We start from the raw sequence: 25,618 nt of genomic DNA on the forward strand, positions 1-25,618 counted from the left end.
CCCCTGATTTTTGGGATAATTTGTCACACACAAAATCCACCGGGGCACTACTCATGGATGAGGCCGTCAGCCAGGTGTTGAGAAGGTGTGTGAGAGCTGTTTTTTGTTTTTCTCCCCCTTTGTCGTGGCTGCAGACCTGGCTTGTGGGAGAGGTCAAGAAGTCCGGGAGTTGGGGTGGCCCCTGCTGATGCTCTTGCCAGGGAAGGACCAACTTTCCAGGGAGGAAGTAGAGGATCTTGAATATCTTGACCTGGCCAAGGACGGTCAGGAGGCGGGTCTAAGGGCCACCAGAGGGTGGTAAAGGCCCTGGCCCAGAGGAGACCTTCCTTAAGGCCACTTGTCAAGAAAAGATGCGTTTCTCCTAAGCACGTGGCTTCCTTTGAAATCTGAAGCTCCTGTCTGGGAGTCTTTCCTCTGGTCCTTCGGGCCGCATGGGAGCTCCGAAGCAAGTGTTTAGCGTCCTTCTCCAGGAAGGTCACAGTGCCTCTCTGGGAACTAATTTCACGTTTTGGTTTTGGTTTTACTTCTTCGTCTCTTTCTTTTGATCCCCTTTCTTCTCGTTCTTTCCTTCCTGTCTTCCTCGGTCAAGTTCAGCAGGTGTTTGTGAGTGCCAGCTGCAGTGCCCCCTCCTCCTTAACAAGGCAGGGGGAGTGTCAGAACCAAAGCCAGATACGCCTTGAATCCTCCGGCTCTGGGGAGCGAGAGGGGTGCGGGCAGCTTCCTGGGTCGCCCCCTGCCCTCCCCGATCCTGGACTGGCTTCCTTTTGTTTACCCCTCAGAGGCAGCAGGTGGAGCAGGCAGATATCAGAGTCAGTGGTTCTAGGTTGGAATTCCAGCTTCATCGCTGCATCCTTTTCCTCTTGCTGTTATGACAAATGGCCCAACGCCTATGGCTTAAAACAGCACACGTCCATTATGCTGTGGTGATCACAAGTACAAACGGGGTCCCCCTGGGGCTTAGTGTCAGGAGGAAGGTTTCATCTGAAGGTTTCCTGGCTCTTCTTGGCTTCTAGAGGCCACCTGCTGGCTGGGCTGGTGGCCCCCTGCCCCCTCCTTGGGGACAGCAATACGTCACCATGTGTCCTTTACTGACACTTCTGTGCTGTCCCACCACCTTCTAATCTGACCTTCCTCCTCTCCTGGGGAAGGACGGGGTGATTCCACTGGGCTCATCTGAACGATGCTGAACACAACTGCATCTGCAGAGTGCCCGCCGCCAGGCAGGGCTCAGGACCTCAGCTGCTGGGACGGGACTGTAGACACGCCTGGTTCTGTGCCCCACGACACTCACTCTGGGCTTCAGGTTCCCCCATCCAGAGAGCTGGAGGAATAACACCCACAGGCTGTTGGGGGAGTAGAAAGCCCCAGCTCTGTCTGGGTGGTCACTTGGTGACCCCTGGGTCTGTCCTGGGCCCACCCTTCAGGACTGCTCTGGGCAGGACCGTCACCTTCCCCACCCAGCGTTCCCTGGGCAGATAGTTACACCTGGGCTCTTGTCCTGTCTGCCTCGGCTGCTTAGCAAAACCCCACGCCCTGGTCTGTGCTGTGTCTGCCCGCCTCAGGACCCAGGGGCACACTGGGGCACACTCCCTGTCTGCTGAGGGGCCTCTTTCTGCTCCAGATGGCTACCTCCTTGCATCCTCCTGTGGCAGAAAGTGAGAGGGCTCTGGTCTCTTTCTCATTTCAAGAGGATACTGACCCCATCTTAGGACTCTGTCCCTCACGATCTCATCCGAACCTCGTCACTCTCAAAGGTCCAACTTGCAAACAGCAGCACGTGGTGGGGGGGGGTGGTCAGGGCTCCAGCATATGAACTGGAGTGGGGCACACTCTTCTTTAGTAGTGGTCTCACCCACATCTCTATTTAGAGATTCAGAAACAGCCAGTGTACTGGGGAAAGCAGGGGAGAGCCCCGGGCTTCCTTGTTTGGGCCCAAAACAAGCTGTGACATCTTGGGATTGTTGCCTCACCCCTCTGATCTCCCATGGCCTCCTCTGTGAGATGTTAGGCACAAAGCATCCTCCTTGTAAGGATGGTTCTGAGGACAGAGGAAGCCAGCTGTGCCAGATCCCTGGCCAGTGGAGTGCTCCCAGGCAGCAGGGGGCCCATGGCCTCTTGTCCCCAGCAGGCAGGAGCTCCTAGTCAACAGACTGAGGAATCTTAGTGACATCAAAGTGAGTGCTTCCTCCTCCCTGAATTCCTGCCAGGTAGGTGGAGATGTGCAGTTAATTGAGCACCGATGGAGGACCTGAAGCTCGCTGATTGCTTTCTATGCATTATCTTATTCATCAATCAGAGGAGGGCATGGCTGTCATCAGTTTACAGTTGAGGGAATTGGAGATCAAAGGGTTACATCCCTGTGACTGGTAGTGGTGGGAGCAGCCCTATTGATAACAATCAGAGTGGTAATTAAAATGGTAGCAACCACCAGAGTTGTCATGGCAGAAACCCACATCGACTGTGTGCTTCCCATGTGTTAGGCTCTGGGCTGGAGCTGTGCCTTCATTATTTGCTCCCGAACTACCCCCAGGAGGCAGGTATTCTCCTCACCCCCAGGATCCAGATGAAGACACGGAGGCTCAGATTGGTCCAGTGATGACCGCAAGGCCCACCAGGCCCGCAGAGCCTTTCCTCTTCCACTACCCAGGAGCAGGGCTTGTTTTGTTCTGGAAGGTCCCTGGGCTCACGCCTGCCTTCTGCCCTCCCAGGCTGGTATATATTTGTGCCCTTGGCTGCACAATGAGGGCCAAAGGAGAACTGGCCAAGGGGACACCCACCTGGCCCTCGCTGCCTGTGTGTTTTAGGGAAAAGGAAGGTTTTCCTCCTGCAGCTGCGCTGGCGGAGGCCCCAGCGATGTGGTCTCTGCGAGGCCCATTACCAGGCTGGAGTGACAGAGTGTGGCGAGTCTGCAGCTCGGCCCGTGTCTAATGGGACAGAAACGAGCACCCCACTGCCCTTGGTCTCCCTGGCTCGCCCGGGCGCTGCGAGGTTTATTAATCTTAGCGTATAATGGAAAATGTGTTGCCACGTTAAACCCAGAGCCTCCGCTCACTACTCGGTGATTGAAGGCGGCAGGAGTCTTTGTCTTATTTACACACAGTGCCTGGAGAGACATTCGGGCAGAACCACGCCATCCCACAAAGCTGGGCGGAATTCAGAAGAGCACATTAAGGCAGGTGGCCAGATGGCTCCAAAGTACGCCACCTTCACCAAAAATCATCCTCAGCCCCCTTCTGAAGAACAGGGGCTGTGCGTGCTGATGGCCTTGATGAGGGCTGCGAGTTTAGAAAATGGATGGGGTGGGGCTGAGGATGGGGGCAGGTGGCTCCTGCTTGTCACTACATGGTCCCTCTCAGTGCCTGCAAGGAGGAAGGCCATCCACAGCAAGGAACCATGGCCATGCTGGCCATTCAGAAGGGCCAACTTACTGCTTTCCAATTTTTGTATTAAAATACAAAATAAATAAATAAATAAATAAAGGCTTCCAACTTCTTAAGGGCCCTCGGCAGCCTGCTGTTGGTTAGATGCCACTGTGTGAACGCCGGTGCCTGCAAAGTGTGTTCCCTGGTTGTTCTCTGCTGGGTGGTGTAACTTCAGGGCCATCGGTCCTGATGTTGATGGCTGACGATCCCAGTGCTGTCGTATGCACACTCGAGGCCTCGTTATCGTTATCCACCCTCCCATTAGCCACATAAACAGACAAATGACATCCTCAGATTTCCTCAGTGCGTGTGGCATTCACCAGGCTCAGTGAGACTGGCACTGACTGTTACCCTCTGAGGCTGGTGGGATTGTGAGGACATCGCCATGAGGCAGGAGTCGCGGGACAGGCCACTCTGTCCAAGGATTGCTCAGGTTACAAACCATGGCTTAGAATTTCAGGTGATCTGGGGACTCTTTAAAAATAAAGAGAAGAAATGGCCAGGCACTGTGGCTCTCACCTGTAACCCTGGGGGCTGGGGAGGCTGAGGCAGGAGGATGGCGAGTTCAAAGCCAATTTCAGCAAAAGCAAAGCACTAAGCAACTCAGACCCTGTCTCTAAATAAAATACAAAATAGGGCTGGGGATGTGGCTCAGTGATCAAGTGCCCCTGACTTCAATCTCTGGTACCAAAAAAAAAAAAAAAAAAAAGAAGAAGAAGAAATGTCACTTTCTTTAGTGCAGATGTCGTTTCCCATGGAGAAGAGAGGGACATGGAGAAAGGCTTCTTGCTCTCCCAATGTTGTGGTTGAATCGAGCTTGTGTTTGCACTGGGCTGAAGCGTTGTTTTCCAGACAAAACATCCTTTTTCACATGATTGTTGAAATGGCCCACCTATATTTGAGTGTGTTTACAGTTTTACCCCTTTTTGACACTTGCCTCTGAGCTTTGCCACGGGTCTTGTATTCTCACGTATGGTTACCTTTCAGGGAATAAAATGAATAAAAAATGTTGAACGTTAACGATTCCTTTCCTAACTGCAAGTTCCTCAGCTCCGCTTTGTACATATATGATTAGGAAGCAATTTGCATGAAATTTACACCTTTTCAAATTTTGAAAATTGCCTTGTTGAAAAGGAATCGCTGCACTCCTCAATCCCACACTGATTAATCACAGTTATAGAGTAGACATAACATTTTTATTAAACTCTCAGTGAGCAGGAAAATTAGCACTTCCTGCAGTAACGATACTAATTTCATTAGTGAACGTTTTCATTTATAAAGTGCTTCTTCCTTATCTTGAACCTTTTATCCTTTACTTATTGACCAAAGAGAGGGCATCTCTTTGGAAGCTGCAATAAACCATATTCGTAGCACACTGTGACCTCATTGACGAGCCCCCACTTCTAGCTGGTCATCTTCCTTGATCATAAATATCCATGGCTACCTCTTGTCACATGGTGCTCGGAGCTTCCTCTTTGAATTTCAAATGCGATAAGAAATGGTTTCCATCCTTAAGAGCTTGCAGCGGATGGTTATTGGCATGATTAAAACTCTAAAACCATCAAGTGGATATAACGATAAAGAAAACACAGTGTTTTGTTGATTTATATTCATATAATCTCTTTATTGGATGCTCAGGATAAAGAAGGAACAGATGATAATCCAGGAAAGACTCGTGCTCCTCTTTGCCTCTTTAGAAATCAAACGGTGCAGGCCAACCCCAGGGGATACTAGTGAGACTAGGGCTTCGGGGGTCTGTGACCGGTTCTTATTTATGTATCAGCTTGCGCATAAAAATCCTGGTTCCACCGCCTTTGGAAACCAGTGGCAGATGAACTAAGACAAGGCTTTTTTATTCACCATGCTACTGCGAGAAGCCAGGTGCAGCAGCAGCAGCACAGGCTTTGGTGTTCCAGGTAAACTAGACCTTCTGGGCGTCTCCTCCCCAGAGCTGACCTACCAGGAGGGGAGCTGGGCAGGGCCAGGCACCAGCCAGTGACTCCATCAAATATATCCCGTGGCGATGCATGTTCAGAAGCAAGGTTGCTGGTTGGCAAGGAGCTGCAGGGGACAGGAGGGGCTTCGACTGTGAGTGTGGCCAGGTGGAGGTGAGGCTTTGGAGGTGAGCAGAGTGAGGCCAGGAGCCCAGTGGGGAGTGTCAGGCAGGAGGACCAGAAGGCACAGAGACGCCCTGCCCAGGCGAGGGTCATTCTTGTGGAGAGATTGTGTTGACCAGAGGGCCTGTTCCTGTGCCCTGTGATTTTTAAATTTAGAATTGAGGTCTGCGTGTGCGGGGAAATATTGATCCTTTCTTTGTGTCTGTGAGGAGAGCTGCATATATTCAGAGTTTAGGATAAATGTACATTCTAATCGTTAGTAACGCGGATAACCTTTTCTTCAACCTTTGTGTGTTGATTATTTGACATTTTGTATGCCAGTTGTGGGTTAGGAAGGTAAAGGACTTGCTCAAGGTCATGCATGACACCTGTGGATGTGAGAGCCAACATTAATCATAAATGACTTTGTGAGATCTCTTCTGTATGTATATATACACACATATATATATACATGTATATTACATACACATATCTGCATATAGGTACACACACTATAGATTATGTCTTAATACATATCTTTACTGCATTCTGGGTTAACCTCACCAGTAACTTCTCATTGGCACCTGTTTTCTTTCACCAACTTGCAATGCAGATAGGGCAGATGCCTGCCTTAGGGTTCTGGGGGTCCTACAGAGAGTTTCACAGGATTGAAAACAAGCCCAAACTCCCCAGCAGAAGGCACTGCCGTGGCAACCACAATGAGAAACGACTTCCTACTCTCCAGACAGGAGGCATTAGATAGCCAGGCAGTAGCAAGCTTGGGCAAGGATGTGGAGAAGTGGGGCATCTTACATCTCCCTTGGGTGTGTGAGCAAGTGCAGCCATTCTGGAGAAGGCTTCCGTGTTCCAGCTAAACTAGTGCTTAATGACTGCTACAGTTTCATTTCTGCAACATGCATTCAAGAAACTATGGAGGTTAGGAAAAGTTCTAGGATGTTCTGGGGCAGTCTTTGTGATAACAAGGTGCAGAGAGCTTCCTAAAGCCCATCCCAGTACTGTGGGGGGTCAGGTGGGGGGGGTCCAATGGTGGTGTATTCATATGATGGAATTCTAGAGAGCCATGCAAATGGAGGGACCCCAGACATGTGTCAGCATGAAGGAGCCTCCCAGTCATAACACAGGATTCAAATGGTGGTCGCACAGAGGAACATAGACGGCAATCTACAGGAAGCTCACAACATAAGCAGAGCTGAACATACCATTTGAGGACCCAAGGGGAGATGATAAAATTAAAAAAAAAAAAGTGAGTAATGTGTCACAGGACCATGAGCTAGAGCTTCCCACGTGGCGGGAGCCCAGGAGAGTGGTGGGGGACACACGGGAGGTGCTCCTCAAACTGAGCGAGGGGTCCATAGGTGTATTCATTATTATTTTACGTGTGTATACATTACGTATGTGAACTCTTGCTATATGTGGCACATCTGAGTACCTTTAAGAATTGGTTTCCAAGATTAAAAGTTTGGGAAATGTTCTAGCACCTTGAAGCTGAATTAGGTATCGGATGCTTGGACATTTTGATCTTTCCTCCTTAAACCCACTGTGAGCTCTCGCTTGATGAAACACAGGGCACGGGCGGTATTGCCCTGAGCTTCACATTCTTCACACGCCTGTCCGTCCCGCCTGTTGGGTGCGACTTCTTAGACACAGCCATTGCCTTCTGCCTCCTGCTCAGGAGCATCCGCAGCTCCCTGTGGACGCCAGGTTGAGGCTACACTGCCGGCTCCTCATTCCTTCTCCCGTTCTACCTTGTGTCCCACTCAATGGCTCATACTTTATGTACTTTTTTTTTCTGGTTTTGCAGTGTTATGGGTTGAAGTGAGGGGAGCTCTACCCCTGAACCACCTCCCCCAGTCCCTTTTATTTTACTTTTTTGAGACAGGGTCTGGCTGCATTGCTGAGGCTGGCTTCCGACTTGTGATCCTCTTGCCTCAGCCTTGAAAGTTGCTGGAATTACAGGCAAGCACCACTGTGCCCGGCTTCAGTATATTTTTTAATGCGTAATTCTCTGGGCACCTCAGATGGGTGGTGGGGACACAGTATGAGCCTTAAACCCATGGCTTTCTTCATGATTCCTGTCTCCCCACCCCCCATGCCATCTGCTCATTCTTGATCTCTACTTGTGCACTCTCCAAGATCTCTACTTGTGTACCTTTACCATTCTTGTGACCCAGATTAGCACACACTTCACAGCTTCGTGGACACACATTATTTCTCGCGAGGTGGTAGTCAGACATTGTGCAGGCTGGGTTCTGATCTGGTCACTGGACTAGGGAGAAATCTGCTTTCCAGATCACTCAGATGATGAGCAGAGGTGACTGGCTTGCAGCCCTTTTACTGAGGGCCCCAGCTCCTTGCTGACTGCTGCCTGCTGGATGGAGGCAGCCCTCAGCTCCTGTAAGTCATCGTCCATGCTTTATCACGTTGGCTTTCGCAGCGTGGCAGTTTCGTCAAGGAGAGCCAGCAAGGATAGTCCCTGCAGCTAGTCTGCTGGCACAGGGATCTGACATAGGTAGTGTTCGGGGAGGTGACAGCTCTCACCTTCTGTTGGATGACAGCAAGTCAGAAGTCCTTTCCACATTCAAAGGGAGGGAATTACACAAGGTGTGAATACCCCAGGGTGAGGGCTGTGGGGGCCACCCTAGAGTCTGTGTGGCACAACTGGGGGTGTCTTCCCTTTGCTGACAGTTACCACCCCTGAAGATTCTGAAACCCAGATCCCATCTCAAGCAATTTCGTAACTACTGTCTCCCTAGAAGGAGCACAAGGTCCTCGAGTCTGGTGACCACAAGATCTGCCTTTAGAAACTGGACGGGACTCCTTAATGCCCGAATAATATGCCATTGTGTGTGGGGACCACAATTTCTTCCTCCATCCCTGAACTCGGAGGACTCTGTGCTAAGAGAACTAAGTCATGCAGAGAGAGGCTGAGATACTGTGTGATCACACCAAGACGTGGCATCTGAAAAAGTCAAACTCAGAAGCGAAGAGTAGAATATTTGGTGCCAGGGACTGTGGGGTGCTGAAGGTGGGGAGGTGTTGAGCAAAGGATGTGAACATTCAGTGATCTGATGAGCAAGTCCTGGGGATCTAATACACAGCACGGGGGGTGATGGAAGTGTCAATTAATTTGATTGTTACACATTACACAACACATCCATATGTCAAATCAACACTGTTCTAAGCCCAAGATATATTCAATCTTGATTTGGCAATGAAGTGGGTATGTGCGTGTGTGTGTGTGTGTGTGCATGCGTGTGTGTTGGTGTTGGTGGTGGTGGTGGTGCTGCTGCTGCTGCAGGTTGAACCCAGGGCCTTGAGCATTCCAGGCAAGGGTGCATCCTTCCTCAGCCTGCAAGTACGTTTTTTCTTTTAAAGCTGCTATCTGAAGCCGTCAAATGTAAGTGGAAGACTGTGCCGGGTTAGCTGTGGCCCCACAGGCTTTCTCAGCTGGAATGAGGAGTCTCCTGGAGGCTAATCCCACTTTGGAGGCCAGGGGCAGAACATAAATAAAAGCTGGCTGGCTTGTTTCTGTTTTTCCAAATAGAGTTCTTGGAGACTGAAGACCAGGCTCCCTGGCGGTGTCCATCTGAGGCACTTAGGAAACAGTTGTTCAGAGGACAAGGGGCTGCAGTAGACGCGTGGCCACATTGTCAGTGCACCGGGGGAAGTTGCTGATCCTCATCATCCAGTCCTCCTCGGCTGGGATCTCCCCGGATGCTGCGGACACCAGGAGGATTTCTGCATGGACGGCGAACCCCAGATGGCCTGGTTTTACCCCATCCTACGAGCCCGTGGCTTCAGCTTTGCATGGAACTGGAGTGTTTGTGTCTCCATTGCCTCTCTTAAGCCACACATTTGGCCAAATATTTAGTAAGCACCTACTGTGTGCTTGGTACTGCTGAAGACCCTGGCACGGATCTGAAAGCATAAGCTGAAGAGTGGACAGCACAGCCGTAAAGCCACTCTCTGGTCTGGACTATTTTAACACCATCAAGAAACATTTCATCCAATCAAATCACAGCAACTCCCTTCACTTCCAGTCCCATATGGTGAGGTTCTCAACACGCGGTGCCTCTCTGTGCTCACAGATTGAAAATGCCTAGATAAATACAGCGAGGGGCATTTCCAAACATGTAAAAAATCAATTTTCATAAGGTTACATCTTTTTACCTTTTCATATAAAACATGCTGTATTAAAAGAGAGATTAAATTTTACTCTGTGGAGTAAAATGCAAACACAAAATTATTTTTTCATTTTTCAGAGCATGGACTGGATTATCATTTATTTATGAGGCTTTTTTTAATCTAGAATATATGGAAATCTTTTCTTGAAGCACAATATAATATTGAATTGGGAATGTTGTCTGACAGTTTCCTTCTTAGAGTTGCATAGAATGATTCTCCTGTATGAATTTTTTAAAGAAACTTCAATATTCTCTGCATTTGAAAGGGAAGAAGTTATCATCATAATCTTGAGGAATCTCTTAAATGGCCTGCCTTCTGTGTTTCACCAACTTTTCTGCAACAGGCGAGTTGCCGAAAGTGAGAAACCTCCATGGTTTTCTAAAACTTGCCAAATATCTCCTTCGTTTGGTCAAAATTTAGACCCGGGAACCAAGGCTCACCTCCCAGAAGACATTGCCTGGTGGACACTGAGCTGTGATGTGGTTTCTGTTTGTTTATTTCACATTTTTCTCCTCCTTTGGAGGCACTGAGCTTGGAAGAGTGTTAGTGTCCCTCATTCTAGAATCTTCTGAGGCAGATACTTTTCCATTTCAGTCCCTTGAAATGTAGGTGGTGATACCTGCACCATTCAAGCAGGGGCCACCTAGAAGTGCTGACTCGGGCTGGCCCTGGGTTCCCTGGAACACCACAAAAACAACCCAGGAGCTGACCTGGCATCTTAATCCTGTCCTGGTGGCACCCTCAGGTTAGCTCCCCTACCTGCCCCACAGACCGCCATCCGTGCACGTCTTTACTGCTTGGCGGTTGCTCTTTGCAGTTCACCTGGCTGTGGAACCCACAGAGCGGCCATCGGTCGGCAGGTCGCCTGTGGTGGCCTCGCTTCACCTGCCTCGTTTGGAGCTAGCTAAGGCTGAAGGAGCACTGGGGAGTAAGGACACATTCCTGCCATGATGCAGACAGGCCGTGCCCGTGTCCTCTAAGGGCTAGGTGCAGGCTGAGCATGCCCCACACTCTCAATGGCCCAAACTGGTTCGTGGCTAAACTCGACTTCCTTCCAAGGAGGCAAGGGGATAGGAAGAGTGTTTGCTGAATGGCTTACTTTTTAGTCTTTTGGATTCAAGGAAGAGGTGTGTGTGTGTGTGTGTGTGTGTGTGTGTGTGTGTGTGTGTGTGCTCGCGCGCATGTGTGTGTGTGTGAACGTGTACCTAAATCTTGTTCAAATTTTAGTCTCCTTCAGAACCAAACCTCCAGCATTTGTCCCCTAAGTCCTATCCCTGCAGCCCTGAGTAAAGGGAAGCCTGACACCTGGTTCCTTCATTTGACTGGCTTGCTTTTCACCCATCCCTGAGTTCACCCAGAAGCAAGTTTATGCAGCGCTGGGTGTGATGCTCCATGTTGGAGGTGGCTAGCTAGCAGTCAAGGCTCCTCCCCTTCTATCTCTCAGCTGTGTAACCTTGGACAATTTACTTAATCTCTCTGAGTTTTGGTTACCAAACCATTTAACAGAGCATGATTATAGCCATGTCCATCCTTTGCACCTTTATTAAGATGTTTTGATGGTTTCCAAATGGTGAGTGCTGATGCTCCCTTTGACCCCAGCACCCTAGCAGCCTTGGGGAACCTAGCATGTTGAGACTTCCTTGCTAGGGAATTCACTGATGTGACTCAGTTTCACACATGCACTGGTGAGCTCTTTGAGGCTTTGTGCGGTTGGTAATTCAGTTTCGTGACTTGACTTTGACAGAATGTATTCAAACGTGGTTTTTGCTATCAAACAGCCCCTTAAGACCACAGTTCTTCCAAACAACCAAGACTTGTTAATTAGTACTTTCACAAGAACATTTGTCATGTGGGTCCAATTCCAAAGGGGGAAAAAACCCACATCCTTTTGTTCTTGTAGATGTTTTATAGCAATTAGAGCAATGTCATTTGACCACTGGCTTCAGAAAGTACCTAGATGATGTCTAATCTCAATGTAAGATAATATGCACTGATTACGTTCTTGATGATGCTTTTTTGCCTTTTTGACAATTGAAAATAACCTTTTAAAAAATTGTGGGTTTTTTGGGGGGAGGTTGGTACTATGGGTTGAACCCCAGAGCACTTTACCATGGAGACACATTCCTGGTCCTTTTTATATTTTAATTTTGAGTTAGGGTCTCACTGAGTTGCTTAGGGCCTTGCTAAGTTGCTGAGGCTGGCCTTGAACTTGGGATCCTCTTACCTGGACCTCCTGAATTGTCAGATGACAGGTGTGCACTACTGTGCCCAGCAACAATTAAAAACAATCTCTACAGTTAGTTTCTTGATATTCAATTTTATATTTATATATTATAAATAGGTAAGAATAACATGTTATGCATAACGTTTCTTATAGATACACCCACTCATCAAATTTACTAAGATGCATAGACACAAAGAGGTAGTTGTCATGAGCTGTGTGAAAGAAATTCGTTTGCAGCTATAGGTCATTCGGGAGACGATCAATAGGATGCATCAACATTATAAGTTACTGAAAGCGAACGGCACCTCCAGCTCTCTGAGAGCATGGTGTTCTGTGTGGCTTCCAGCCCTGCGCTCCTGGTGCCTGGAACGGGGCAGCCTGCTGCAGGTTTGCTGGTGAGGCAACGTAAATACACCCTGAGTGAATATCCTTGCCTTGCTGTTGGAGCTTTGTTGGTTGTTAGGATTAATTACGAGCTTTATCCTTTCCAGAAACGCCCAGCACAAAAGAAGGGATCATCATGAGGTTAGGTCCTACCTCGTCCACATTGTTTCTGTGTCTCCTTGGCATTTGTAGGTTAGTTGGTTGGTTTTTACTTTGTTTTCTTTTTTCCTTATTGTCAGTCACTCTGTCACATTTGGTTTCCCATATTTGTTTCTGGTTTTTGTATTTTGGAGGTGTTACATTTAATGATTCAGGAGTGATTTTAAAGTTGCTGCCTTGTGGTGTTACTTTACCAAGTACGAGGCATGGAAGGGCAGGTTTTGATGGGTATTTTTTTTGGGGGGGTGGGTAATGGGGATGAACCCAGGGGTGTTCTACCACTGAGCTCCATAACCAGTCCTTTTCTTTTTTTTTTATTTTGAGACAGGGTCTGGTCAAGGTTCTGAGGCTGGCCTCAAACCTGGACTCCCTGCGAGTCACTGGGGTTATAGGCAGGTACTCTCGTACTTGGCCATTGCTTCGTTCTTAACTCACAGCTGAGTCAAGGAGGTAGATAGCTGTGTGACAGGGATGTTTAGGGTATGGATAATATAGAATAAGAGGCGGGAGAGGGAGGCTGAGCCTGCTGCCAAGTCAGACACCTGAGCCAAGTTGAATGGCACATAGTTCACCAGGCCAGGTAGGGAGAGGCCCAGGCTGGAGGAGCCTGGGAGGGATGGGGATGGGGCTCTTCAGAGGCGCAACTTCCTCTTATTTAAAGATAAGCCTGGGGCAGGAAACAGCACTGGACGAGGGTGGGAGGAGGAAGGACCAACAGACTGGGCGGTGGTGCTGTGGGAACGTGGAGGTGTGATCCCTGGAAGGAGGAGGAGCCTGGCCAGGCAAGTCCTGAATGTCACCTTGTGGGTTGGACAGTGATGGGCATGTAGAGACCATCTCTCTCTACCACAAATGGTGGCAAAGGCCGAGGAAGCCTTGCATCTCCACCTTTTCAGGTTTAGAAAACAAATACTACCTGCCTTCCAGGGTAGATGTAAGGAGGGGCATGATTGGAACTCGGAACGAAGCTGCTGGAAAACTCCCTGAAACCTAGGAGAAGTGTCTCCGTGCATTTGTTCCAAAGCAGAGACCTCAGTCCTAAATGTCACAGCACCCGGGCTTTGAGGGTGTCTTCTCACCAGGGCAAGGTGGTGAGGCATGGCGGCTGCCTACTCTCCCTGGGTCCAGGTTTCCATACCAGCCTGCAAACGCGTGGAAAGCCCGGGCCATATTTGCCATTTTCTTTGCCCCAAGAAGGTTTTGGTCAATGCCGAGAAGCCCTTGTAGACTGTATGTCTGCCCCAGTGGTTCCAAATGAAGAACACCCCCTTGCATCTGAGCGGGCCCCTCCCCAATAACCCCAACAAGGGGCGGTGCCTGCGGTCCTCTCACAGACAGGTCTCCTAGTGGAAGGCCGAACAAATGGCACAGAAACGATTCCTTTAGCATAAGCCTACTTTTCTACAACATTAGTTTTCTAATTCAAAAGCTCTGGTATTAGTGAATTATAGGAGCAACTGTGACGCTCTCTGGTTTGCAGAGGACGTGAAGGATTTCATGTTAAAATTCAGCTCCAATGGAGAGTGCAGTGGTGAGAAAATGAGGAGAAAGAGCAGTCTTGTGTGAGAAGTTTTCAGATTATTCTTCACTTTATAATGTCATTCGTGGTGGCATTTGCTGGAATGCATCCTCCCTCAGAGCGTGGGCCTCACCCCCCTCTGCCCCTCCTCCCTCACTCAGGCTCACCTTGTCACTTCCTCTGGTGGCACCTGCCCACTCTGGTGGGAAATCCTGCTTGGAAGTCCAGCCTAGTAGATGTCTAAGGGGCATTTTGTGAACTTATCACATGAAAATCAGCCTTTGGCCATATTTGATTAGATTGGTGGTTTAAAAAAAAAACACACATTTGTTGAAATTAAAAGCTTTATCGGTCATTTTCAGATGTTAATTATAGAGATAATATCCTCAGGTCCCTAACAAGTATTTTATTTTAAAAATATTTACAATTCTGATCTTATGAAGAAAAAAGTTCCGTATGGTCATTTGAACTAATTGCTAAAATGACACTACATTTATTAGATAATTAAGGGTCTGAGCATGTGGCTATTGTATTCATTGGGCTGGAAGCCAGCGTTTTCTATAGTTGAGAAAATGGGTTAGCATAATTCAAAATCCAATTGCTGTACCCTTTTTCATATGAATAGATAATACAGCATGGGCCTTAAATCTGGATTGGAAAAACTAACAGGAACTGGTTTTATTTTAATTGAGTTTAAAAGCACTTCTGGGCTGCCACGTTGTCTCTGTGGTTTAACCCTTTGAATTGTGCCCACCTGCCTGCTGGTCTCCTTATCACCCATGTTATGATTGGAATCTTTCTAGATTATTAAGAAATAAGAATATGTTCCTTACCTCTAGGAATATGTTATTTACCAGTAAATTCCTTTAAACATGAAACCAGAATCCCTTATTCTTCTCCTCCTGTCCCCATTAGAAATCCCACCCGCTGTAGATTGAAGCCATGTCTCCATTGCACCGTGTAGGCCTCCTAACTTATCAAGGTTAAGAGATTCCCTCTCGTAACACACCAGGTTCCTTCCTTTTAAGTGACAGGACTTAATACAGAAGTTTTCCCCATACCAACTAGTAGTGTAAGTTGATTTCATATCCTTTTATTTTATAAAGTTCTGCTTATCAGGTTTGTCATCCTCCATTTGAAATTAAAATGTGTGGTCTCAAGATGACCTTAAAGTACCTGACCCCCAAATCTAATCACTCCCAGCGTCTGAAAATCGACAAATATGTCAGGTATAACTTGGGGGCATCAAAACATTGTTTTAAATATTTCATTTGTAGGCAAGGCAAAGATCATTTTCAGGTTAGTCCTCTGAGGAGGGACGTGGCGGGCGCGAACATCTTTGGCTTCTCTGTAATCGGCCCTCATCATCTCTGGGCTTATATGAGCAGAAAATGTGCAGTTACGTTCTGCACGAGCGCCTTATTGATTGGGTTTATGGCCAGAAGAATGTTCCTAAGTGGTCAATACATGGCCAGAGTGCACCAGGTGGAGTTAAAAATAAAGTGAGATCTATACTTTTGATAGTAATCACTGTTGGGTTATGGAGGATACTGTTGGTCATAGATTTAAAAAAATGTTAATTATATTAACATAGGTGACATGCGCTGTCAGAGCACACTCTTTATCTACAGGAAGCCTTCGTGTTTTCTCAGGTGTCAGGATTTTCCCAAAGATCCTGTTGTACCTGGGAGCTGATAGTGCCTGGCTTGTCTGAATCATCCTCGGGTGTGTGAGGATACTTGGATACACTCAGCTTTGTGGAAAACGACGCCGTCCCCATGTCTCTAATTCTTTCAGGATCAGGGACAACTTCCCCAAACCATCACCAGTCTGTAGGACGTCAAGGGGCCCAACCTCTCCCAGATTCAAGCCTCTCTGCTTTGTCATTTGTATTAAGTAGCTGGTGACCCACTTCTTGACCCGCTGGTGGCTCTGCGTGGTTGGACAGGGAGGTCCTCCTCATGTTGTGGGCTCCCAGCGGCTCCCATTCATGAATCCTAATTCTTCCCCGATTGCCCAGTGGCCCAGTGACCTGTGCAGGTCAGTGATGCGAGGCCCTCCTTCTGATGTACAGGAGCCTGCTGTGGGCGGGGACTCTCAGTTTCTGGGGACGGGAAGAGGAAGAGAACAGTCTTGCTCTCCAGTCCCTCCTCTCAGTGCCAGTAGCACATTTAGTAGTAGCTGAGGGGGGAAGGCACACCTTGCTGGCCGTTTCTTCCTTCCCCTCCCTGAGCAGCCCTCTGGAAGAAGGGCCTTGAGAGAGGGGACTCTAGTTCTTACAGCCTTGTCCTTGGTAAGTCTCTTAGTGGGAACATCCTGTAAAGACTTTGAAGATGTGTGTTTTGTCATAACCTAAATGCAGACAGCAGCTTTGCCAGGAGCAGAAGGGGGCAAGCAAGAGCTGGGGCAATGACTGGCCCTTGTCCTCCTGAGGGAGGGCCCAGCGGGCTCCAGAGGAGGTGCTAACACCTCAAAGGTGATGCTGACAACACTGAGGTTTGCTTCCTGCGCCAACTCTAGGCCTTGCTGTCAGTGTCAGATGAGAAGCCTGTAACATCTTTAGGGGACATGAGAATCACTTCTTCAAGACTCTACACGCAGGAGTTTTTCTTTTCTAAAGTAGAATCTTTGGTCATAAAATGAAATGTAGGTTGTAGGTTTTGTACTTGGCAGCAATTCCTTGAGAAGAGGCCTGGGAATGTCAGGGTCCCAAGCTCATCTTCACAAGCAGGGACTGACTCAGTGATAGCATAATGATAATGCGAGTGCCATCAATGTCACAGCATGGGGAGGGGGGTCTGGCCCGCCTGGGCCTGCTGCCCTGATGTGGTGTTGGTAATCCAGAGGGTTTGAGTTAAGTGCTTTTGACATGCAGAATCCAGAGTCAAGGGCGAAGCTGTGTTTTAAACGCTCCTTGTGAAGAGTCCACTGCGGATGGCTGTAATTGAGCCTCGGGTGCAGGGCTTATGAGCAGAGCTAGTCCGCATTGCACCCCTATTGGGGGGAATATTTTAGGCATCTTCGCATAACTGGTATGTGACATTGCTGAAGGTCCTCAGCCGTCTTGCTCTCTAACAGTTCCCAGTGGAAGAAGCCATCGCAAAAGTGTTGTTCAAGTTTCAACAGTCACTGTGGCCCAAAGCAGCCTATCCTTTCCCTTTGTGGTCACAATATATAATCATCAAGTTGTTTGTGTGTTTATTTTCTGTTTTTGGCACCAGGCTATAAGATCCACAAGGCCAAGGACTATGTCTGGATTGATCCTTTCTCCATCCTCAGCGTTAACACTGGGCCTGGAATAATCATGGTTGTCTCTTTTATCATTAGCACCACAGTTGAGACATTTTGCCATCTACAGTGCCGCAGACACAGTTAAGAAGGGCTTTAAGTGAAATGTCGCCAACTATAAAGTCAAAAGTGGAAAGCCAGTTGGCCAAGAGAAAAAGATGCATGTTAGAATCCAGACCCTGGGCGGATTCACAACCCCATGTGCTGATTTCTAGACTTTTCGTGCCATGTCACCTCATCTCTGTTAGCGTCCATTTCCTCGTCCATAAAGCTGGAATAGTCATTCCTAGCTGCTGAGTTTGCAGGGAGGATTAAACCTGGGGAGTGGTCTGATCCTGGCGTGCGGTGGGAGCCTGATGCGAGGAACGAGGTGTGATCTTTATGTGAGTTGTAAAGTTTGAGAGGTGGGCGTTCTGCTGCGTGAGAGAAGCCAGGCACTCGGCAGAGTACAGACTGTACGACACCACAGAGGGTCAGCCGCTGGCCACACAAGTCAGGGCGGTCGACCACCTGCCCGAGGGCTGGCCTTCTGGTGCAGGAGCATTCTACATATTGTCCTGGTGGCATGACACACCCACATGTTCCTCAGGCTGTGCCCACAATATTTGTGCACTTGACTACACATCCCCAATACTTCCAAACATTATTTGCGAGAATTTTCCAATCTTTCAGTTGTCCTCCTGCCTCAGAGCACACCGTGGGTTTGACCCCCAGCAGAGGTGCCTGAGGGCTGTTGGTAAAGGTGCCAGGAGGTGTGGTGACCGCCTGGCCTACTTCCCAATTATGCTGCGGCTTCAGCCTCTGGCCGTTTCAAAGGCAGTTATGGATCTGCTACTCAAAACCTGAACCTGAAAAGAAATCCCTCAGCCGTGCCAGTGTGAACTAAATATAGTGTCAGATTTACAAGGCTGTGGTTCCGACCACCCCCGGGCTATTTCTTACCACGGGAAAGCTTAAATGGTGTGGCCCATAAAAGTAACCTGCACACTCAGGCCAAATGTTGGTCTATTTAGGGCCAAGGGGAGGCCGGGCCCTGAGAGCCATTCTCTCCTAGGTGGGAGCCTGAGCTGAATGGAGACCGTCGCCCCTGTGCTGGCCAGAAGGCCAGGGCTCCTTAGCCATCTGTCTCTTTAGGGTGAGCCTCTTAGTTGTGGGGTGGACCCATGCAGCCGTGGACCAACTCCCCAAACTGGATTCCCTCCTGGGCCTCCAAGATGGACCATCGATGGCCAGAACCCGGGGTTATATCCTCAGCTGGGGTGGGGGGTCCTCTGCATTTCGTTCTCTTTCCTCCTCTTGGCGCCTGTGGTGCTCCTGCCAGGCTCCTGGACTCGGCGCCCTCTTACAAGTGGCTGCACAGCACAGCCTCTTGTCCTATGCCAGCCCAGGCTCCACTGCTTCCCAAGAGGCCCGGTTCCTGCCTCTTCCCCTGCCCGGCTCCAGACGTGGGCATCTTCCCAATTATGATGCTCTACCCTGGCCAGATTCCCCGAGCTCTGCACTGCCACTTACCTGCATTATCCTCACATCGTCTCCTGCTCTCATCTAAGCTGCGGATCTTCCTCCCCCTCATGAGGCTTGGGCCAGGCTCCCTTATGAAATAATTCTCCAGTAACCCGAGCCGAGATCGGTCCTCCCAAGCCTCGGTTTGCTTCCTTATTGAATATGGGAGTAAGGCTAGGTTTCCTGAAATGTTCCTTGAGTTTTGTGCCTCTGGTCGAATGCTAGTCAGCATCTTCGGCACCTGCCCCATGCCAATGGCTCTTCCACTCATCTCTAGTTTAATTCCCCAACAGTCTGGAAGCATGTTCTTACCTCCAAGTTAAAAATAAGTTGGCGACAGAGATTCAGAAATTTCCCAGTGCTCAGGAGGCCTAGGCAGGAGGATCTTAAGTTTAAAACCAGCCTCAGCAACTGAGCGAGGCACTAAGCAACTCAATGAGACCCTGTCTCTTAATAAAATACAAAATAGGGCTGGTGATGTGGCTCAGTGGTTTAGTGCCCCTGAGTTCAATCCCTGGTACCCAAAAACAGGGAAAAAAAAGATTGAACTTGCTCAAGGTGACTGAGGCAGAGTTTGAGTATCAGAATAGTGAACACCTGTTGAGCACCTGCTCATAATTGGGAGGTAGCCACCCTTCACATAGATATTCTTGTTTCATCTTTAACCCTCTAATGAAGATGCCATCATCATCTTTTTGACATGGGGAAGTGTTGATTTAGAAAGGCTAAGTCCTGTACCCACAGTGACCCGTCTATATAATTAGTGGAGGCTTAGTTTCAGATTCAGGTTCTTGGGAGTCTCAAGTCCATGCTACTGCAGGGTTGGGGATTTAGCTCTGTGGTGGAAGGCTTGACGAGCATTGCATAGACCCGAGTTTGGTCCTTGGTCTGAAACACAAAAACAAAATAACAAGGAAATCCATCCGTGCTACTTCTACTGAGTGCCACAGGGCATCCCTCTTTATCCTCCATGAAAAATACCTTCTCCCCTGGTGACCTCACATGCTCCTATCCTGAGATGCCACAGCGTCTAGATTTTGAGAGTCCCTAGGAAGGCAGGAGACCTTGCTGCTCTCTGATAACGGCGTCATGCACTCAGCATTCTTTTCAAAAGTTCTGTAACATTTCAGGGAAACCACCAAAATGGAGCATGACTCTGAAAAGAATTTTTAAAAAACAACAATCCAGCAACTCTCCTACAGAGTTTTATCATCATCCCATTCATAATTGATTCCAAAATTGCATGAATCTTTCAAGATAAGTGTCTTATTGATTATCCGGAAAACCAGCAATCACTGGGCATCCTCAGCTTCACGCCCCGCCCTCCCCGGTTACCGTAAGCAGAGCTGTTGATCCGCAGAAATGTCACTCTCTCTGACACTGAACTTGGGGCACTTAGAGGCATTGCGTTTGGGAAGCAGAAGTGAGTTGAGAAGAGCACCATCAAAGTTGTGGCGCTGTTTGGAGGAGTGGAGGACAGACGTGCCTTGGGTAACAAGTGCAGTCTTGAACTGTTTGCCGATCCTTGTACCAGGACCTCTTCCCTGTGAATGCGCCATGTCCCTGTAAATGCCAGTTCATTGCTGCCAGGAAACAGGAAGTCTCTTGAGTGACCTCCTTCTCCTGCTTGTTGACTTACGTCACGTAAATAAAGCTGGCCTCCCTTCTGGAGATGATCTGAGTATTTACAAAGGACTTCACCTGCTCTTCTGTAGTTGTGGCAAATAGATAAGATATGGAAGTCCCTCTGCCACTCAGCATTAGGAAGCCATGTCCATGCCCTGTGTGGCTAGGGGCACTGCCCTGTGGCCTTGACCCTTCTGCTGCCAGTGGGTCTTACTGGGGGCAGGAGGGTTGATGCTGGCCAGGGAAGTGGAGAAGGTGCCTTACCCCCAAGCCACTCCCAGTGGAGGCCCTGGAAATGCTCTCCAGGTGACGGACCCTCAGCTTGAATGGGCTGGGCACTGGGCACACAGGCCACCCGACTCATGGTTTTTCAGTGTAGATAATGGAGATTCAGACCTTCGTATTAAATTGACTGTCGGGTTTCTTTTTTTTTTTTTTCCTAATTTTTTTTAACTTTCCACATTTTTTAATTGATGCATTATTATGGTTGTAGATAGTGATGGGGTTTGTTGTTATATATTCGTACCTGCAGCCAGTGTGACAATTCAATTTGGCCAGTGCACTTCTAGCACTTCCCCCCTCCATCCCAGTAGAGTGGTTTCCTGAGGGTGACACTGGTGAATGCTCAGTGCATACCCAAGTGAGGCTCGCTCTAGGAAAGCCTCATTCAACAGCAAACTCTGCCCTGATTTGTTCTTGGAAGGTTATTTTTGAAGTGGTTTTATAACTCGCTCGATGCAGATCCTGGACGTAAGCAAAATGCTTTCACTGCTAGAATCATAGAATGCACCAAAGTCCCTTGAGGACCAGCTAGTCTGCTTTTGGTTTCCCCCCCCTAGATGAGGACATCAAGGCTCAGAGAAGGTGAGGTCACTCATCCCTTGAGTCTTTATCTGGTGTTCATTCCTGCCGGGGTGTCCCAGGTGCCCTTTAATGCCACTGACACCTACTGGGAGTGTGTCACCGGTTCACGAAGCATCCCTTGTGGCACCTCCCAGGCACTGAGAAAGGTACTGGGCTGCAGGAGCTAGATCTGGAATGGTCTCTGGAGAGGCACAGGTCTCCCTGTGGTGACAGTGGTGGTGGCAGCAGAGGAGGAAGGGGATGAAGAAGCGGTGACCACGACTTCTTGTGCCTGCTCTGTGGCCTGTCCAGCAGCTGCTCTGCAGAGCCTCTTCCTGGGAACATGGCCTCCACCTGAGGCTTCATCGACCACCTTGTTCTGATCCTGTCAGGCCCCTGGAGACTGTCAGTCTTGCCTCTGTCTCTTCTCCATCAGTTATGTTGTAGCACTCAGGTATGGGCAGCAGTGAGTCTAGTGTTTCTGTGGCTACCTAGAAAGCACGCAGGCCAGCCTTGATCTTGCAATCCTCCTTTCTTTCTTTCTTTTCTTTCTTTCCAGGGGTGCTTAACCACTGAACCACATCCCCAGTCTTTTTGTTTTTTATTTACTTACTTTGGGGACAGGGGTCAGCTAAGTTGCTTAGGGTCTCACTAAGTTGCTGAGGCCAGCCTTGAACTTACAATCCTTGTGCCTCAGCCTCCTGAGTTGCTGGGATTACAGGCATGTGCCAGGCCTTTTTCTTATTTTTTAAGAATTTCTTTTTGTGGTAATTTCTAAGGAGGGAGCAGAAAGAGAAGGGTAAGGTGGGAGAAGGGAGGAACAGAACAGAAAAACAGTGCTTCAGGCCATTCCTCACCAATCCTTGGTGGCCACACATGGTGGCCCCCACCTGATTCATCTAACCTTGGCTTCATTGGCAGTCACTGCTGTCCTGCTGGTGTCGTGAGCAGGACTGAGGCCCCCTCCCCAGCTTGACGTGGACATGACTCAGAGGCACCCACCCAGCAGGTCTGCCATTCATCAGTGCCTCGTCCCAGTGCCCCTGGTCACCTCCTAGCAGCTACATGGGCAGGCAGTTGCTTCAGCCTTAGTTTTCAGGAAGGGCATGAGGGCAACTGTAATTGGTGATCAAATCCCTGCTTTCCTGTGAAAGTGTGGAAATGGAACTTGTCTATGTGACTCTTCGTGGCTCTGAGCTTCCCTATTTAACTCTTCGTCACCTGTCTACTGGCTTTTCCCCCTGCCTCTCTACTTTCTGTAGAATGAGAAACATGCATGTTAACCCCGTTGCTGCTGCTTAGCTGGAAGGTGAGAGGAGATGGGCAACTCTGGGGCAGATGCCCGGCCCTCGGGCATGATGAGGGCTAGGCTTCCCCAGAGACTCTCCCTGTGGGGGGCGGCACATCTTCAGGACCCTGAGCTCTGTGGTCCTGCAGCGTATTTTGTGCTACTTCTTCTCCACGTCAGGCCCAGATATAGACTCCTAGGACCCCAGAAAGAAGTAAAGTGTGATTCCTGCCCTCAGGAGGAAACACTCAGCCAACAGCCAGCCACGAGTGATGGGTGCTCAACAAGGACGGCTGAGGAAGCCATGCAGCCAGTACTCCTCCCAGAGGTTCATCAAGTCTGTTAAGAGGTGCCCGGTGTGCTGGACAGATCCAAGGTGGCCACAGTCAGGAGGGTGCAGGGAACACCCTTAAACCCTAGTGTCACTGGGGCTGCTCACTGGAGACTGAAGAGGATGGTCCCAGGGAGGAGGAAGGAAGGTTTTCTAGGGAGAGGTTGGGCAGGAAGAGTAGAAAGTGCCCTGTGTATTTCTTGATAAATTGAAGCACTGGTTGAGGAGGCATAAGCAGTCCCCCTTGAGTGTGTTGTTAAAGTCAACAGAAATGTCGTACAGCTTGTGCGTAACCACTGAGCCACATCCCCAGTCTTTCTGCACGTGTGCATGAATCCATCTATCTAATCTATTGCTTTATTTTTGAGACGGGTTCTAGCTCAGTTGCTCAGGGCCTCATTAAGGTAAAACAGTGTTGAAGCTCAGGGGCCTGGAGAACAGAAAGCATCCTTAGAACACATCTCATACCTTGCTTGAAGGAGTTGTGAGGTCAGGGGGAGGACATCAGCTCACTTCCTGTGGGTTTCACTTGTAGAACCTGACTTCCGGGAGCCCGTGGTGCAGGCCTCCTTGGGAGGTGGGCCTAGGGTGGTTGCAGAACTCTGACTCCACAGTTCACACCGTGCTAGTTGCTGCATGTTCACACTTAGCACTCCCCAATCCAAGTTCTGGGACCTACTCACGTCCCTGGAGCTGCTCTGGGTGATGGGAAGTGGGAAGCTCAGCTCACAGTGGCTCCCGTACTATGGAGATGCGCACCTCGCCCAGTCTGAGGAGGGTGGTCAGAGGCAACCTGTCCTGCTCTGGCTTCTCTCCTCTGAGGTTCCCTGCCAGCTCCTCCTCCGTCCAAGGCTCCTTTCTCCCGCCTGTCTGTAGTTGGTAGCCATTCCAGACATCCTGACCAGACGGCCTGTTGCCCAGGAAAGAGATACCACTCTTCCATGTGTCTTCCTTAGGAACAAGGGGCCCTTTCCCCACAGCCCTCAACAGACCCACCCTGACCTGTCATAGATCAGAATAATGTCAAGTGTCTGCATCCAAACGGCAACTGGTGAGGACCCAGGGGGGTGGGAGCTCAGGCCCTGAAGCTCCACAGCAGGTGGCGATGGTCACTCTGGAGGTCCGTCTGCAGCAGGCCTTCACTCTCCACACCCCCCTTCCCCGCCACTTACCTCTGTCACCTAGAGTGCCGGGTTTATGGTGCCTATGAATAGACACATGCCAAATTTAACCTCAGACAACTGGGTGTGAATGCGTGGTTTTGAGTTCAGCCCTGTACCCTTAGTGGGATCCCTGTGCTTGCATCTCAACTTGCCAAGCTCTCCAGCGGGGACGACCCTTCAGTCTTCCCTGAGATGGAAGGACAGACCCCACTGGGCAGCGTGGAGCTGCTGATGCCAGAGCTGGTCCCCTTCACGTGCGGCTTGCCTGAGGCTGTGTGCTCGGTGACAAAACAGAGGAAAGGGCACCGGTTCAGCCTCTGAGCTGCTGCCACTTCCCCCAGTTCTCTAGGAAGCAGCCCCTGACCACTCGCTGCAGGAATGAGCTCAGGTGACTATAACCGCGAGTGTTTGTAACAATGCGCCTATTGACTTCTTATTTCAATAGATATCCAGATTTATTATCCCTCAAGGTAAGCATCGATTTTACCTTTGTCTCAGTCAATATTTACCTCTGAGGTCAATACATGTGGATATTCACCTCAGCTGCAGTCAATATCTATTTCATATTACAATATATGATGTGCATATGTGAAAATAGGAACACCGTGGTGTTAAAAACGTCTGGCAGTTGAGGAAGCTTCGAGCACAGTGGATGGGTGTCTGTCGGTTTGGTTTTGTTTGGACTGCTCACTGTTTAGAGGGCAGAGTCTGTTCTCTACCTGGTTGTTTATGTCCATGAGATAAACAACCGAGCGGCCTCAACACATGGACCTAATGCAATTAAATAAGAACATGTGCACATGGAGCTTACCAAAGCAATAAGAACAGGGACACGGATGTGGTTAGACACGGAGTCGTTTCTCTAGTGTCTGCAGCCTCAGAGAATCCTCTGGTTCCCAGAGAACCTGGCCGTGAAACAAGAGGAGGGAGGCAAGGAGCAGGGGGAGGACAGGAGGAGGAAGCCTGGGGGAGGGCTTTTATTATTATTATTATTACTTACTTACTTATGACAGCTAGGGCCAGGAAAGGAGGCCTGGCGGGTCACGGCAGGCCTCAGTGGGAGCCCAGGTCTGAATTTCAGGTGTCCCATTGGAATGCTAGGAACAGATCCAGCCATCACACAGGAATCAGCCAGTCAGGGCTGGTCTGGCCACTCACAGTCCTCAGTGACCCTGGATCCTCTCTCCCTCCATTTTGCCGCACAGCTTCCAATCTTAGGGTGACCCACTGATCCAAAATGACCAGGCAGCAGGAAAGGGGAAAGGGGGCTGAGCCTCTCCCTTTCAAGGAGCCTTCTAAGAAGCCCCGCCAACCCTCCAGCGTCCTTCTCCTTGGTCACTATTTAGTGCTCGATCACCAGTGGCCTCCAGGGAGTCCGAGAAGTATCCCTGTAGTCCTGACACCGGTGCACCCAGGTAAATGGGGGGGGGGGTGTCTAGCCAGGGAGGAGGGAAGATGAACACGCTGGCTTCTGGGAGTTGGTGCCCCGCCAGGCAGCCTGCCCATCCTCGCTCTCCTGAGTTCCACTTCACGCTGGTTTTCCATTGTTGTAGGAGAGTGGCATCT

At 49.4% G+C, this 25,618-nt stretch overlaps 1 protein-coding gene across 2 annotated transcripts in view; it reads left to right on the forward strand.

Annotated features, from left to right (window-relative positions):
• Nucleotides 1–25,618, forward strand: part of Wwox (WW domain containing oxidoreductase) — an 861,609-nt gene that overhangs the window by 362,345 nt on the left and 473,646 nt on the right. The gene's annotated exons all lie outside the window — the stretch shown is intronic.

This window comes from Ictidomys tridecemlineatus, chromosome 15 (genome assembly GCF_052094955.1).
Source record: "Ictidomys tridecemlineatus isolate mIctTri1 chromosome 15, mIctTri1.hap1, whole genome shotgun sequence".
In the NCBI taxonomy this organism is placed as follows: Eukaryota; Metazoa; Chordata; class Mammalia; order Rodentia; family Sciuridae; genus Ictidomys; species Ictidomys tridecemlineatus.